The sequence below is a fragment of the Dermacentor silvarum genome, chromosome 1, assembly GCF_013339745.2.
Source record: "Dermacentor silvarum isolate Dsil-2018 chromosome 1, BIME_Dsil_1.4, whole genome shotgun sequence".
Lineage (NCBI taxonomy): Eukaryota > Metazoa > Arthropoda > Arachnida > Ixodida > Ixodidae > Dermacentor > Dermacentor silvarum.
This window is the reverse complement of record NC_051154.1, coordinates 241325743-241341285: the sequence shown is the minus strand read 5'-3', so window position 1 is coordinate 241341285 and position 15543 is coordinate 241325743. Positions and strand designations below refer to the sequence as shown.

Genomic DNA, 15543 nt, shown 5'->3' with positions numbered 1-15543 from the left:
CAGCAAGCGCAACAGGCAGTGACCCTTTTGGAGTGAAAAAAAAAAAAAAGAAGGGCGGAGGGGGGGGGGGGGGGGGACGAAAAGACGGCAGCGCGTGCCTTGACCAGTAGAAGGCGAAAGCAGGATGACCGCCACTGGCGGTGACGTTTCGCGGCAAGAGAGGTGGGGGAGAGGGGCAGCCGCGGACAGGTTCTGCTCTCGCAGGGAGCGCGCCACCGCTGGCCTCTCATTTCCTGGCGGTGGACGCCGTGCGCGCGACGAAAAACGAAAGCAGACGACGCCACTTTTGTCTTCCTCTAACGATGTTAACCGCGCACGCTCGCCATGCCAGCGCTCAAGGCGCGCTTTCATTATTAATATTTCCGCTTCCTGTAATATATCCTTCCAGTGGCCGGCATTCGGCAGCTGACCGGCGATCCACGGACGCACTGTGCGCGATTCTTTTTTCTTCTTTCTTTTAAAATCCGTTTTCCTTGCTTTCCTTTGCGTACGGCCCGATGCCAAGCGCTTCTCACGCATGCAGCTTCTTGCACTGCGTCCTTGTCGTTTCTGGTGGGGGGCGGCAGTTTGTGCCTTTTTATGGTTTTCTTTTCACTTTTCGCGTCTCCAGTTCCCACACGCTGTGTAGCTATTAAATGGCTCATGACAGCTGCGGAGCATCCCCCCCCCCCCCCCCCCCACACACACACACACACACACACGCTTATTTTCATCGGGCGACGAACAAAAAGCCCTCACCACTTAAAATTTCTTATTAGCTAATCGCTGTAGAGCTGAATACTGAATACAACCGAAACAACCGTCTTCATGAGAGCAGCGAGCAGTACGCAGCAACACAGAATGTACTGGACGGTACAAGCGCTGCCCTGTTGCTGTGCTGTTTACTGCCGCGCTGCTATCAGGTATAAGTTTCAACAGCCTGTTCGCCATCCTTGTACGAAACGATCAACAGAATGCGCAAACAAAAACACGTAGCGACTAAATGGCGTTATTCTGTGCGGTCGTGTTCTAGTGCTGCGCCCTTGGTGTCATTGTTTGTTGGCTCATTGTGATATGCTTATTAAAAATCGGGCCCCTCGGTTTCCTTTCTTCTTGTTCACTACATAACGAGGGCTCGAATCCGGCAACAATGATGCCTTCAGGTAGCATATGTGGGTTTATTGACCAGTTGCCATCACCCAAAAAAAGATCACGTACTCGTGACGCCTACGGCAGAAAGGATGTTCCACATCCGCCCTATGGTTTGTGAGTGGTGGCGCTGGCTAACACTCCCAGGGTTAGTTCTAGTTGTAAAACATAAATGCCCCAGAAAGTGTATGGGAAACGGTTCCGCGGTAGCTCAATGGTGAGAGCATCGCACGTGTAATGCGAAGACATGGGTTCGTTCCCCACCTGCGGACAGATGCTTTTTCATCCATTTTTATTTTCATTAATTTATCATTTCTTTAATTCAATTATTAAAGTACAAGTAATTTCCCCCTATGTTGTCCTTGGTGTTATTGTTTGTTGGCTGATTATGATATGCTTATATATACAGGGTGTTTCAGCGAACACTTTCAAAATTTATTTAAGGTTGCCTGTGGCAGATAGCCCAATTCTAGTTAATGAGCGGGCCTACTCGAAGCGGCGGACATTACTTGAGCAAAAAATTGAAATGCATAACCGACTAATTCATAAAAATTCACTAATTAAGTTTTTAACTAATTACCTGATGGCCCGTATTGTAATCTACAAATTGTAGCCGTGGAGTTCGCAAGGCGTTCCAGTTAGTTTCTTAAGAAAACGTCGCTTTATGCATTGAAACACAAAATTAAGTGGAACGCCAATGCATTTCTCCGCAAAGTTCGGGAATTAATATCCCGAAACTGGTGTCATCCCGAGAATTCGTTCCAAGTGGATCCGTCTTGCGAACTCTACGGCTACAATTTGTAGATTACAATATGGGCCATCAGGTAATTAGTTAAAAACTTAGTTAGTGAATTTTTATTAATTAGTCGATTATGCATTTCAATTTTTCGCGCAAGTAATAATGTCCGCCGCTTCGAGTAGACCGGCTCATTAGCTAGAATTGGGCTATCTGCCACAGGTAAACTTTAAGAATATTTGAAAGTGTTCGCTGAAACACCCTGTATATATATAATTACGTTATCTGCAACAGGCTCTCTTTAAAAATTCCACAAAACTTAAAAATGATCACCCTGTATATTGCAGCAGGAAAGAGAGCAGAACATCGTTTTTCGCCTTGGAGGCTGCCAGCTTTGCTACTCTTTCACCGTGACGTGGTGGTCGAACCCTACGGAAGTCGCCTTACGGGCGCAGCTTACACGTGACACTGCTTCGGCTGCTGCTGAAGCGATGACGCTCCTTGACGCTCAGCGTCATCTCTGACAAGCGCCAGCACGGTCGCCCCCCGGGCTCGCCCATGGTCGGTCGTCGCGACACGAGCAGTGACCCTGAAAAAATGTCAACCGCGTCGTCGTCGGCGGCGGCCACCGTTTGTGTGCGTTCCGGTTGCTTTGCCACCTGGCCGGCTTCCTATGCCGCCGGCGCGCCTCTGTTGTCCTCGTCGCGCTTCAGTTTCTCGTCGATGGGCGCCGCCGATTGGGCGCCAGACCGAAACGCATGCGTGCCGCCTGCAGCATAGAAGCTTATTTTAATGCTAAATTCTCGCTGCTTTGCAGTGTTCGCAGCCGTTTCACGTGTGCTACATCTTTCTGGTCACTTCGGCGTGCATCTCTTCTTCGGAACTGTCTGCGACTTCCCGGGTGGTCGGGCGAGCAGAGCAAGCCCTGGTCGCCGCAGGACTCTGTTCGGTGCCAAGTCTATATATATATGCGGAGCTCGGGAAAATCTGGCGCCAATACTAAAGTAAGGCGGCTTGCTTAAGAAACGCATTGTGCAGTGGGAAATGTTTTGTGCTCCCTCTCTGTTCTCTACAGACTGGAAGAGAGAGAGAATACAAAAGTTTGGCCACCGCAGAAATGCTTCTCGGGTCTGCTACTCCACAATTTCGCAGCATATGAACATCAGCCGTTTCAGCCTACAGCTTGGCTATTAAGGGAAAAAAAGTTAACAAATACTATCGCACAGCTCTTCGTCCTGTATCCCTTAATTATGGACGTCACTCAGGCTCTTCCATGCTTACACCATCGGCAACCTGCCCTGAAAATACTGAATCGATGACGAAACCATACTGAATCGATTCTGTGCGGTTTGAGTTTCGTTGTTGTGTGTGACGCAAGGCCTTTGTCTATACACCACGTGGCACAGGCTAGTGTGCCTCAACTCTGACGTTAGCGGTGTTGAATAGTCGTGTGAACCATTATCTGTTCGTTCAACAACGTTTCCTGTTCCATTTCTGTCACAGTGCGGTCGCTCCAGCGGCGCGCAAGAGGATGTTCGCGGTTTCTTATGCGGCTTTGGCTGACCCCCGCAGTATCTTGTGCTTGTCTGCACTTCTCGGTGGGGCGCTGTTCTGCACACAGTCGGTCACACTCTCACACGTGGATGACTAGGAGCAGACCGCCTACGGCACATAGCTAAACTTCAGTGACAGTGTCAAACGAAGGAAAAAGATGGCATTGCAACTGAACAGCGTGTGGATGACCTCAGGGCTTGATTTCTAATATTCACTTACCTCTACCATCGAATTAACTGACATACACAACAAAAAGGGACAGAAATAAGTTGCACCAATGTGCAAATTTGAGCTAGCTAGAGTCTCGTCATGGCTAAACAGCAGAGCGAACAAGGGACACAGGAAGCAGCGCTGACTATACTAACTGGCAATGTGATTGCGGTCACCGCGGCAATGTTATTGCTGGGACTTTTGACAGGACTACTTTGACAGGCAGGGGCCAACATTAACAGTACCGTGACTATCTGTCGCAATAACATTAACGTGTCATTCAAGATAAGCATAAAGCACTCGCGCGGAATTCCGCACACTTTTTCCTTCTGAAATCATAAGTGAAACATGGCAGCGCCAGAACTCCGATTACAATAGACTCGCTGCTGCTCCGCAGGAACTTCTGGACCTAAAAGAGTCAACATAGCTTCGAAGACAATCTCATCGCGCGCCACTCTCGAGAGGCGCTATGACGTTTACGAAGCCCTAAAGCTTGTGTAGAGCTTCCCTTCCAAACCTATCACAAAAGCTGCGCATAAAAGCGGACAATAGCTAAAAGAAAATCGAGAACAAGGGAGGAGGGGAGGGGGGGGGGTTGTAGAGGGGCGGAAGACAAGATACGGGCCCCAGGCATCCATCAAAGCCGCATGGACACACGCAACGGGGGAAGAGTCGCATAGCCTTGACCTCGTCCGGCCAGCGCTCCGACAGCGCTCCCTCTGTTTTCGGGCAGTCTTTGAGGCCGCCGGCCCTATACGTCGCAGCAGGTGCGCTGCGTCTTGAGCCAGAGGAGCAGGGCGAGTGACGGTGAGAGTGCGGGAGAGGGCAGCGCATCAGCGCTGGGAAGAAGAGGGTTGCGTATAGTGCTCGGCAGGGGTGCATCCAGGTGGCACCAGCCAGTGCGCGTGGGGCTTCGCTTCTGTTGACATGGCGGAAGAAGTAGTGTTCGTCGCTGCCGCGAGCGCGTCGTCCTTTTGTGCGTTCGCTGCGCGCGTCAGCGCGAGCTGCGTAATCGCCCGGAGCGCCTGCAGACGGACGGCGTGCGAGAGAGTCCTGCATCTATATTGTCTGCGCGCGCACACCAGCGCACTGACGTGCATGTTTACATTGAGCTCTCGCTGTGGGCACAACCAGAATTACATCGAGTGCACATGCAGCGCCTTGCTGCGTACAATTTAGGGATCCTTCTTTTTTTCTTTCTTTTTTTTTTTTCATCAGTATTTACTTTAGTTGCGGACAAACGAAGTTACACAAGAATAAACGAGACAAAAGTGGCTCGTGTTTCATTTTACGGGTTGGTTAATAAGCATTTGCGCTCAGCATGATCTTTTGGACTCTAGGCACTAACAAGCCACCGGTAATCTATCCATATCCTCCTTTGCTTCTTTATGTTTTTTTTATGACATGATATTAAAGGAAAAGTTGGCGCCTTTAGCTTCTGGTTCTTCATCTTTAGGTTCTTCATCCATCTCAACTGCACAAATAGTGCCCGTATTCACGACTGTTTGCCATGCACACTTTTCCGCAAGGCGAGCGCAACAAACCCTACCGCCAGCGTTGTAGCCAATTGCCGGCAATGACAGGCAACCGATTACCGGCATTGACTTGCAGGCTAACACCACCTGCAGCAAAACACAGTGTTACTGCCCCCGGTGACAATATATATATATATATATATATATATATATCACCGAATGTTGATAAGCATGGAAGTAATCGCTGCGTCGACCCCATGCAAGCGCGATTGACATACTCGAGCAACTTCACTTTCCCCAACAGCGAAGTCAAACGTGCACACCGAGAGTTTTCTTTCCGTGCCGGGAATCACACAGCAGGCGAGCGATCGCCCGGCCACTTGTAACATTTTTGTCTACGTGTACGCGAATACGTTTTAATCTGAGCTGTAAGTAACCAGGAAACCACTCCCAAGTTATCTGACCAGCACTTGTGGAGAGCGCTTGCTCAAATGCTAACGATTATTTGTAAACCATATCTAAGCGGGCATAAAATAGTAGGAAATAGGATTGAATACTCATATCTACAATATTTGTTGTACATTGAAACTTCTGTAACGGGTATGTGGGAAGGGTGCGAAGTACAGAAGCAGCAAAACATGACTTCAACAGAAAACATTGACCTCTTCGTAAAAAATGTTCGTCTCGTTAAAACCGACAACCAAGTCTCCTTCGTGAGCCCGCCGAAAGACTAATAATACATCTCTCTCGGTAATAATAATATATCTCTCTCTCTTTCATTCTAGATACTTAGAAGGGAGCATTGCTAGCACAATGAATATTAGACTTTCGCCCTCGGGGCAGCGGAGCGCTGTCAAAACATAGCCAGCCAGATCCGAGTGGAGCCTGATAATTTCGCATTTGTGTGCTCCGGCCCTCCATACCTCCCCACCCTCTCCTCATTTTTTCTCCTTTGTGTTTTGTATAGTTGTACTGAGAAACCGCAAAAATTCCGGTCGGAATACTCGGGCATGTACCGCAAGTATCGCGGAGAAATTGTTCCCCCCCCCCCCCCCCCCCCCTTTTGGTTTCTTATGTTTTTCTTTTGTTTTTCTTCCTCTCTCGTACATTGTAGAGGCGTGCACGGGCCGCTATCGGTGTGTCATGGTACAGTGCTCAGGGTGCATTCCGCGACCTTGCGGATTATAAGCGATATTCCCAGCGATTTCAAGTTCACTTTCAGGGTATCCTTAGAGGCCGTGCTGGGGTCTCCACAGGACCCTCCACAACTCAGCAGACGCAGAAGCAAGAGCGCAAAGTATCCTTAATCCTCAAGTTCAAGCTCCAAGGAGCACGCGTTCGTTGCCCCAGCCGGTCCGATGAAGCGTTAAATGCACACTGGAATATGTCTTCCTTCCGGTGGATCGTGTCCAGCTGGTGACATTTAGCCGTCTATTGGGAATACTGTCAGAAAAAATAAGAAATGCGCATTGCGTTTTGTTCCTGTGTGTCTCAAGCCAGATGCTATTAAGCGATCTTAAATTTGACGCAGGGGAGTCTCTCCCGCACAATCAGCTCGAAGATTCTTAAGCCGAGATCACGTGCGGCGCCCGAATGTCTGAACTCTCAGGGGCACTGTCTGCTGGCAGCACCTGCGAAGGAACTAAACTACAATTTCTGTATACGCTACTTAACCAGCTCAACTTGCTTCCCGGTTCTTACGTCCAAAGTCTAAAAGTGCAGGTATTGCCGCTCACCACTCAGATTTGTCTCTTCAGGACATGGCTGGAACACTTGGATATAAGGAAATATTAAGCGTTACATTGTCTAACTCTGCCACCCAGAGTTCGGTAATCGCGCCGTGTCAACTCTCCGTCAGACGAAATGTTCGTGGTCCTCAGAGCACAGAATTCTATTTACTGCAATTTGTGTCTACTTTCCTGTACTTTCGTAACAAAACGTCGTTTTATGCATTGAAGCACAAAAGTAACTGGAAAGCCTATGCATTTCTCCACCAATTTCGGGAATTATTATCTCGAAACTGGTGTTATCCTGAGAATTCGTACCAAGTGGATCAACCTAGCGAACTTCATGGCTAGAGTTTGTAAATTGCAATATGGGCCGTAAGGTAATTAGTTAAAAACTTAACTAGTGATTTTTGTTAATTAGTTGTTTATGCATTTACACTTTTTCTGCAAGTAATGTCCGCCTCTTCGGGTAGACCAGCTCATGAAGTAGAATTATGCTATCTGCCACGGGCAACCTTTAAAAATTTCGGAAAGTGTTCACTGAAACACCCTATATATATATATATATATATATATATATATATATATATATATACGAGGTCTGTTAGAAAAGTATCCGACCTTTGGCCGAAGAAAAAAGAACTGGCCTAACTGGAGCGTTGGAAACCTAATCACCCTCAAAGTAGTCTCCTTGGGACTCCAAACACTTCTCCCAGTGGTGCTGACTTTGTTGGAACCATTCCGAGAAGGTCTCTTTCGGAATGGAGTTATGGAGTTTAGCTCAGCTGTCGTTGCAGCCATAATGTCTTCTCTTGTCTGAAATCCGCACTCTTTTCAATGGCCTCTTGAGTTTGGGAAACAGCCAGTAGTCGCAGGGGACCATATCAGGAGAGTATAAGGAGCCTGTTGAACTACAGGAGTCTGGTTTTTCGCCAAAAAAAGTCTTTAATCAAATGCGAGGAATGTGCAGGAGCATTGTCGTGATGGATGCGCCAATTTCCTGTTGAACAGAACTCCGTTCTCTTGCGCCGCACAGCGTCACGTAGGCGACGGAGGACATCCCTGTAGTAATCTTTGGTGATTGTTTGACCCTGTGGTGCGTACTCGGGGTGTGCCACACCGATGGGAGTCAAAGAAAGCAGTCAGCATCGCTTTGACGTTGCTGCGCAATTGGCGGGCCTTGTTTGGTCTTGGTGGGGTGGAATGCTTCCACTGTGACGACTGGGATTTGGTTTCCGGGTCGTACCCATACACCCAAGACTCGTCACCAGTGATTATGGTGTTCATGAAGTCGGGCTCACTGTTTGTGGAATCCAGCATGTCCTGTGAAACTTCAACAAGAAGTTGCTTTTGCTCCACCGTGAGCAGCTTCGGCACGAATTTCGCCGCAACTCTCTTCATGGCCAAATCTTCTGTCATAATGGAATGTGCAGAAAAAGTGCTGAGGCTCACCTCTTCCGCAATTTCTCGGATAGTCACACGACCGTCCCGCATCACCGCAGCGTTCACTTCGGCAATGACCTGGTCATTTTGGCATGTTGATGGCCGACCGGAGCGTGGCTCGCTCTCCGCCAATGTGCGGCAAGTTTAGCAGGCAAGTTTAGCCTGGCGATCGAGGCCGATTATTGATCCGCCTGAGTGTGAGGCTTCCTGTGCTGTATTGAAGTCCATAGGTCTTGGTGGTCGTACGCACAACTTGACGTGCGACTACCTTGTAGAGCGCTTCCACGTCAAACTCCACCAAATTCAATAGCTGCTGTAGTCCATTTATGGTATACTGCCGATATGAACCATCTTATTTGCACACATGGATAGATTTCCCGGAAAGGATGCTGATGGAGTCTATAGTACGGCTTCTTTAATTACCCACACGGATGGACCAGTATAAATCAAGGCTGACACGTTCCGCCTGTTCACGAGCATTGTCACTACAAGAACGCCTGCTTTAATAACTAGGAACACAATTTCTTCAACATATGCGGGAGGTACGGCGGGGCTTTGAGTTTGTGAGGTACGGATAGTTATGGCGTACGGAGGCTCGCCTGTGTTTGTCGCTTGGTCTGGAGTTGTTAATCTTGCCGCCTTTGATGGCACATTGAAATGTAAGGACGTAACGTACGTTCATGATACAAGAAAGGGGTCCATTATGCTTGGTGTCCTGGCTAGAACTTGTTTCTGGCAGTCTCTTGCCATTTAGAAGCTCAAATACAAAGAGGGATCGACTTTTAGAACTAGAACTAGAATTGGAACAACTTCAGCTATGCTCAAGAAGAATTAACCTAGAAATACATGGCGTTAAAGTTAGGGATGGTGAAAATGTGCGGGCAGTTGTGGGGTCTATTGCAAGTAAACTGAGTCTTTCCATTCCAGGTCGTGAGGACATTTAGGCAGTGCATACATTGAAAGGCAGAAGAAGTGCAGCTTTGCCCATCCTAATACTGTTTACAAGAAGGGAAACAATAGATATGTGTGGATAAAAAAAAAAACAAAAAAAAAAACGTTCATGTCTGAAAAGCGAGAAAGTTTTCATAAATGAGAACTTGACATCCCATGCAGAAAAGTTATTGTGCATGACCAAGAACTGGGCAAGGGAGAAACAGTAATGGTTTGTCTGGGTTCGCAATGGGCGAATATTGGTAAGAAAACAAGAAGAATCTTCCGCCATTCGTACACTCGTATACAAAGTGTTTCGTCGCTGACACAAGCTATGTGAAGCACTCTTTTAATACTTTCGAGTCAAATTTATACACCTTCCGCTCAAACGAGAGCTGATTCCGTTCAGTGCAGCACACTTATTCTGTGTTATGCATCACCACAGAGGCGAAGCTGGAAGACAGTTATACTGTTTATGCCTATGAAATCTAGGTGTATCATTAGCCACGTCCGCTTTCTGTGTTCCAAAGTTGTGGCATTGCAATTGAAGTTCCCTCGCTGACTCTAATCATCACGTATACTGTCAGTCACAAATGTTTCAGTTTTCTGCAGTAATTACACTTTTTCAGTTTTCTCTATTTATGTCATCACTGTAATAACAAAATTACGTTTAAACGCGAATAAAGTTAACCAGACGTGTGCGACACACGCGCTCACGCATGCACGAGTTAAGTTCGATGGACACCTGTGTCGGTGTTGCCGAGTCTAGCTTTGTGAAAATATTGCATGTTCGAGGTTGTGGCATGCTTGTAAAGTGTGCCTGCCATCAGCCGTGACCATAGAACTGTATGAACCGATAGACTTTATGGTTGCATAACGCTCGCTGTTCACTTTAATAGGGCATTATAGCGTGCCGTTACCACGCTTCGCGACCTTCCTGCATGACACTGTACTGGTTACGAATATTGTCGTAATACAGCGCACAACCTCGTTGTCTGCGCAGACCTATACGCCCCAGCAGAGCGGAATTGGAGATGCAGGCAACCAAATATCGTTGTTTTCACAAACATGGCTCAGTCATCTAAGATTATTCTATTCCTAAACTAGAAAGGTGAAGCTTATAATCCCTATTAGGTAAACTATACCCATTAAGTAGAAGAGAGTAATGTAGGTAGTAAAGAAAAATGTAAGTTTTGCAGGAATAGTTGCCGTTTACATTTTCCTGTGTCAAACTGACTTATGGCTTCGAAAAGAATCTGTACCACACGGAGCCTAGAAAAAAAATCCACCCAGCCTCACAATCCAAGCTTAGATCCGCTGCGCCCCAACAGAACGCGCTACCATAGAAATATGCAGGATGCTTTAAGCGCAGCAGCGCAAGACCGCATAGAAAAGCCACGTGCTCGAGTCACTCACCGCACCCGAGAAAAAGAATATTTTGACGCATATAGAGTGCCTCAATGCGCTCCCTCTCTCATCTAAGACGCATCTAAGACATAACCTTTTTTTTTCTGAACCATCTTGCATATCATCGCGTACAGATGAGCGTCATAAAGTTCACATTCCTTTTTCCAGAGCAAATCAGTTCTCTCTTTCATTCATTCCATTGACCAGCGAGGAACGGGAAAACCTTACCCGCTGCCCCATTGTCAGTATTTTCTATCCATATTTATTTAAGAGTGCAATGGAAAATTATATTCAATGAAATTTATTTCCTCTACTAGTAGTTGTATCGCATTTTGGTGTTTACTAGATATTTTACTTCACTGGTCTGGTGTTGCTGTGGTCCTTGCGTTTTTTTTGTTGTTGAAATTTCAAGTGTTTACTAGTTTACTGTTTACCGCTTACTAGTTAGTTTACTGCTCCAGCGTCAGTCTGCCGTGCGTATCAAGATGTCTGTATGAGTTTCACCTGCTCCCTTCTTCTGTAAGACCATATTGGCCTTAAATGTATGGAAATAAATAAACAAAATAAATTTAGCAAACATAGTACACGCCCTCTAGTGCGCTTAGTAGCGTAAACCGAAAAAAAAAAAAAACGTGGCTGGCAGCCTTTTCTTTATTCTCATATGGTGTGTTGCTTACGTGAAAGCTGCCATTCCCATTGACCGAACTCTCTGTTACTGTATAAAAAAAGAAGAAAAAGAAAAAAAAACGCAAATAACTCAAAGCACAAGCCTCCTGGCTGCAGCGACCACCACAAATGTAATGCGTATAGCAGCATGGCTGTTTACAACGAATCTTTATTTGCGAACCCGCCTGGACTTTCGTGACCATGGCAGCTGGGTGCTGCTGCTGTATTGCTGAGTAGCTCGTACTTAAAAAAATGAGGAAGATTGAATTACGCGCTGGCTTATACATTGTACAATGATACCAGCCCAGCAAGGGTTCGAGTGTATAAACTGCAAGAACCGGAACCAGACTGGCTTCCTAGGATAGATGGGCTGATGTACATGCCAGAGTTTTGATTGTTTCTCTCCTCGGCCACAATCGCACGCTCATATACTTCTATCGTGCGGACATCAACTAGCTCTTCGAGGGGATCGCTGCGTGTACGACGTTGCATTGAAGGTTGCGCGAGAGCACATGCGGGCGCAGCCGAGCAGATGCGAAAGGGCTGCGTTTAGACAGCGTGTAACGTGGATGATGTGCTTTGGACGACAGCCTTCGGTGTGACCTTGCACTGACATTAATATAACACGGAAATTAACGCAGCTTTCAACACTATTTGTGTATTTAAACAAAGCTGTATGTAGATTTCAACGAAGTGCGGGGGATCTGCCACAATTTGTTCCTTAATTATTAACATAATGAGAGACGTAACATTCTTGGAAAGCGTAAGAAAATAGTGTTTAAAGAAGAAGAAGAAAGAAAGAGAAGAAAAAATTATATCATGCAGGAACACCCTTCCGCTGACTGTCGCTCCTTTAGACTAATCTGTAGTCGTTATTCCACACTTAACTATCATGTGGTCGCATCTGACGACGTCAGGGAAATTCCCCTAGAATGTGTTGCCTACATACGTCTTGTTCATTTCCCCCTTATACGGCGGTATCTCGTATTGCAAAATGCTCTCGCAATTTCCCCAACTTACAAGCTTGCTCGCTCACTTGTTTCTTTCTTCGTTGGTCCTATTTGCAGACCGCGCTCATTGTTCACTCTTCACGGGCTTCAAAATAATGTAAACACGCTGCCGAGGTCAGCCCCGAGCACTTAAGCACGTAGCCGGCTTAACGTTCGTTGTAAAACGAAAAAAAAAAATGCAAGAATTGTAGAGCTCCGCCTACAAGGCTAGATAATATCTTGCTTTCCGAGAGACAGCTCTCTTAAAGCTCACTGTTGGCGCTGATGCACTGGCTCGTGAGGGATGGATGAAGAGAGATCTTCGAGCCATCGCGTAGTTGGCACTAGGGCGTCGGGCGTATCGCGGTGGCTTCATGTTCACGCTTGACCTCTGACCCCATCGCTCGTTGGAGGCGTGCCGAGCGGTCACGAGAAGGCCCAGCACCATTTCTCCATCGTCTCCAGTCGGGCTCATGCGCCCGGCCTTTGGGCCAGTGCTTCCCGTGTCGCACGTTTAACAGGCTATAGGCGTGCTATAGACCCTAAGGACTTATGCTTTCTTCTGCAAATGAGTTCTCTCTTGGATGCAATGTTGGTTCTCAGCGTTGTAATATGCAGAATTTTTGAAGCCCCTTCGCGTTGAATAATAGTCGCGCAACCACGTCATCATGCAAACAGACCGCTACCACAGCGAGTATCACTGCACCATCGTTATGCTCGAAGTCTCCGGTGACGTAGTTCTTGGCGGAAAGAAGGACAACCATCGTTGGTAGCATAGTTTGTTGTTAAGACGTGGATTCGATTGGATCTTCTTTTGCAAATTCGTTCCTCTCGGCGCAAGGAAGAAATGAGCACCCGCAAGCATTAGCATTGCATAACGCGTGCTCCGAAGAGAGATCCAAAGATAAATGAGATGCGAAAGGCGGGAAGGTTAACCGGAAGGATCATATCCAGTGTGCTACTCTTGACTGGGGAAGGGTTAAGGGAAGACATAAATATAAAGAGGAAAAGCACAGGGGGAGAGAGAGAGATTAAAAGAAACACACACGCACACGCACGCACATAAAGGAACGCGGGAGTGTCAGAGTCGTTCAACTATAAGTCGCTTGACCGGAGGAACTTCAGTAACGCCTTCGTCGCCTTCTGGTGTGAAGATCGTATATATCAACCAACACTCTAAGATCGTCAGCTCAGAAAGCGGCCGGTCGTCGAGGCTTGCCAACGCTGTCCGAGGGTTGCGAACTGTAGCGAGGACAATAACAAAGGACACGTTCGATGGTTTCCTCGCTGCCACAATTGTCACAAGCAGCTCTGTCAGCCATTTCGATGCGGTAAGCAAATGCATTCGTGAAAGATACTCCGAGCCACAGTCAGCAGAGAGCATTTGGTTCTATTCGGGATAGTCCAGATAGAATGTGGCGTGCTCCGAAGCGCAATCAAAATAATCCACGTAAGAGTCGCTCTTGGTAATAGTGAAAGCTGCTACAGTACGGAGGATATGGGAATCGTATAAACTACTGACACATTGCACTCTACAAAGCGCGTGAACTGTTTTTTTTAATGCGATAGCGATTATACGGACGCTCCAGGGGCCTTCGCACCATGGGTGCTGGCGACGCCATTGTCGTGTTGTCACGAACTCCGCGCTTGCTCAGTCCGCGCATAGAGAGTTAGAAGGTTTCCGGAGGCGCGAAGTGCACTTGCCTGCATGCAGGATCGTCAAAGTCAAGAGGAGGCTCGATTCACTTTGCAGGAGCCGGGACAACGTGTTCTCACTTTCGCTGCTGGCATGAGCATTCTGCGCACGCACATTAGCGTTCCTGCTGATCAGCAGTGTGCATACCAGCACCGTGGTGCGTGCACACTGGTCTGTTGGGAACAGACAATAAATGCCAGGCTAAATCTATCTAAGCCTTGCTTTGGGTGCTGACAGACGCCGATGGTTTTCCGTCGCCCTCATCTCGTGCACCAAGGTGCGATGCCTATATATTGTTACGCTGCTGCTGGCGTTCCTCATGGCACCAGTGTTGTGACACGCCTGGTACCAGCCAGGGCGCGGTTCCTACTGCAGCAGTTCTCGCGTGTGCTGCGTCGCTCCACGTGGCCCCCAAGTATTGCTTGAACAGCGCGCGGTGAGTTTTATTATTTATTATTTATTTATTATTTATTATTTATTTATTTATTTATTTATTTATTATTTATTTATTTATTTATTTATTTATTTATTTATTTATTTATTTATTTATTTATTTATTTATTTATTTATTTATTTTCCGCGATGAGCCAATATTTCAGCCGGCCTGAATGCCGTTAAGTATCCTGGTGTCGGATGTCGATGAAATCTTTAAAAAATACTATTTTTTTCTTATTAGATTTGGTTTGCTCAGCGGCTGGCGGCTACGTACAGTAGTTATTTAATCAGACGGACGTGTACTGGATTGAGGGAGAAATACTTCCTACACTGCGAAACTTTCTCGCGGAGCAGATTATACTTTTCACTTTCTCTATCGTTTTGCTCGTAAATCCGAATGTGACGCGCTGCGAACAGCTAATGCCGTCACAGTGTCCCGAAATTACGGATTATTAGTTGAAATCTCTGTTCGTTTACCTCTGATGCTTGTCGCATTTTCTGACCCAGATGTTCATAAGGAAGCAACAGTTGTTTTTTTTTTTCTGTTGTTTCTCTTCAGGTCTTTATACGGCACTGAGATTGCCATTTAAGGAAGAAGAACAAAACAATAAGAGTAGGAACAGCCGAGCCGGAACCTGGCGAAAACGCCGCTGTGCATGCCCATCGCCACGCTCCAGGTACGCCCCCATCTGTTGCGCACACATCGCGCTCCTGACTGCACTCGCCTGCAGCGGTGGCGTCTCCAGCTCGTGTCTGTCCCTTTAATCGTCCCCCATGGGAGGCCACCCTTTAACCCGGGGCCACTCGCCCCCACCACTGGGCGCGATGCCAAGCTGTTACCGCTGGCCGGCCGGCGCGTCGTGTAATTCCCGGTTCCTTGACACGACGCCTCCTCCGCGCGGCGTGCGTATGATGTCGTCGAGGCGTCGTACGCGCAGCACACGCCGCGGCTAAATGGCGCGCAGTCTGGCGTCCGGCGCGTGCCCGCGGTAGCCCGGGGCAACACCTGGACTGGGGCCGATTAGGGGGCTGGACTTGCGGCCGCCGCTGCACCTGACTTTGCTATGGGCATGCTGCTGGAGGGCCAGAGGACGGGGGGAGGCTTTGCATCGCCCCAGATGGGACAGGTGGAAGCACGCTTGGCTGC

General features: G+C 47.6%; 1 non-coding gene across 1 annotated transcript; it reads left to right on the top strand.

Moving 5' to 3' along the window:
• Window positions 1-1328: 1328 nt before the first annotated feature.
• Window positions 1329-1400, top strand: Trnat-ugu (transfer RNA threonine (anticodon UGU)). The gene has a single exon. It is a non-coding gene; the product is annotated as a tRNA-Thr (tRNA).
• Window positions 1401-15543: the final 14143 nt, after the last annotated feature.